Raw genomic sequence first — 2,213 nt, forward strand, 5'->3', positions numbered from 1 at the left:
TTGATGACAAAGTCTCCAGTTGACGTTCCATTCTTGTTTTCTTTTTAATATTTTTCTTATCTACCGCCATATTTTTATCGATATCGTCGCTGCTGTTACATACTTCTGTAGAAGCATTTCCTGGACTTAAACAGTTTTCAACAGCAAAAGAACGTCTTTTTAGACTGGATGCAATAGCAACTGGCTTAACACTTGGTTTCATACAGAGCACTTTCTCCATTTCATCATAAAATTTACATGTTTTAGGTTGTACACCTGTTTGTGCGTTGTAGTCCTTTATTGCTGTGTAATGTCTTCTAAGGTCTTTGAATTTATTTTCACACTGTACAGTATTGAAGATCCAGTTAGGGTTTGTTTTTTGCAGACTCTCAGAAATCATACGCCATACTTCTGCATTCTTCATTATATCACTTTTAAACAATGGTTCATGATCATGCCACAGTTTTATTAAAACTTTAACAGCATTTTCGTCTTTCCATTTTGCTATTTCTTGTGACTTTGATTTAGTAGGTAATTCTAAAAGTTTCTTGGCTATCATTGGATCCTCATTTTCTTGTTCTGCGAAACGTTTTTCAGACATATTTACAGATGTAGATGATGTTCCTATAAATATTATAAAACATATTGGGTGCTTTCCAATTAGCGATATAAATCGACACAGAAGTCATTCTGTCCTTGTTCAATATTTAATGAAAAACAAAGATAAAATGATTCCTGTATCAACTTGTGTCAATAAATGAAAAACATCCACTAATAAAAAAATACTTATCCTCATATTTGGTATGAATAGCATGTTCCTTTCAAGGAAATTGCAACTCCCCAGTAAATGCTAGATATTCCATGAATATCTTAAGGATGTTCTAAGTATATTCACAGAATATTCATGGAATATGTAGCGTTTACTGAGTCTTACAACATTACAATAAAATAAAATAATTAAAGGTTTTTACCAGGAGAAGTTAAAGGATGTTCATCTGAAAGTACATTACACAACTGCATAGCTTTATGCTCGGGAACAGCGTACAAATGCTTATCTGTCATACGTAAATGTCACAATTTTAATATAAAATGATAAAAATCTTTTAAAATCATCTAACCTAGTCAAGTACTAAGGTCTGGTATTCACAATGCTAGAAATCCGAGTCCGAGTACTAGAACCGAGAAATGTGTAGCCAATAAAATTGTCGCTTTTCTATAAAAGTTTGTGCAAGCAAAATGTTATCTGGAAAGTTAATTGGCTATATATTCCTCGGTACGAGAACTCGGATCGATTTCTAGCATCGTGGGCACCAGGCCTAAGGAAATTTATAAACTTATTTATTACTCCTTACCTTCAATATCGTATATAAAAATATTTCCCTTATCATCCTTTTGTATGTTTTTTTTAATATCCATACACAGTATATGACGACCCGGGATTAAATCTTCCATTTTTTGTCACAAATTGTTACTATTGTGACTTTTAACGTGCCTCGTATTAACGTGATCTCGTAAGAGAAAATTTCAGAACCTAAAATACAAAAAGCTTAATAAGCTTTATTTATATTTAAAGACAATATTCTGACAATATACATCACTATAGAAATAAACCTAAACCTGGCTAACCTACACTGCTGTATTTAAATTTTTTATCTTACCGTGATGGCTAATGATGGTTGTACGAATGCTTCGAAGAACAAAAAACTATAAATTATTTAGTAACTTCATACTGAGCTGCGTTCGAAAACGTCACTCGAGTACTCTTCCTTTCTTTTTATCTCACTCTTGTATCTCGCTCACTCCAACATAACGGGTTCACTTGGGTGACGTTTCCGAACGCAGCCCTGTATTGCACTCTTTGCGCACTCTCCACCATCTCCACCGATTCACACCGCGCAAAAGAGAGTGGAGAAAAGTCACACGAGTGGTCCACGGAGTATGGTTTTCGAACGGCCATGGTCGCATGGTCAGTGTGCCCACTAGGGGTTTTCGAACGATCTGAGTGTGACAAAATACACACGGGTGATGTTTTCGAACGCACCCCTTTTGCGCGTTGTGAATCGGTGGAGATGGTGGCGAGTGCGCAAAGAGTGCAATACAGTATGAAATTACTAAATTATTTATGGTTTTTTGTTCTTCGAAACATTCGTACAACCATTAGCCATCACGGTAAGATAAAAAATTTAAATACAGCAGTGTAGGTTAGCCAGGTTTAGGTTTATTTCTATAGTGAT

At 35.0% G+C, this 2,213-nt stretch overlaps 1 pseudogene; it reads right to left on the reverse strand.

Annotated features, from left to right (window-relative positions):
• LOC116853668 overlaps positions 1–1,510 on the reverse strand; it is a 2,692-nt pseudogene extending 1,182 nt beyond the window's left edge.
• Between the last annotated feature and the right edge of the window lie 703 nt (positions 1,511–2,213).

This window comes from Odontomachus brunneus, unplaced genomic scaffold (assembly GCF_010583005.1).
Source record: "Odontomachus brunneus isolate Ranch 3 - 2012 unplaced genomic scaffold, Obru_v1 Obru_scaffold_424, whole genome shotgun sequence".
In the NCBI taxonomy this organism is placed as follows: Eukaryota; Metazoa; Arthropoda; class Insecta; order Hymenoptera; family Formicidae; genus Odontomachus; species Odontomachus brunneus.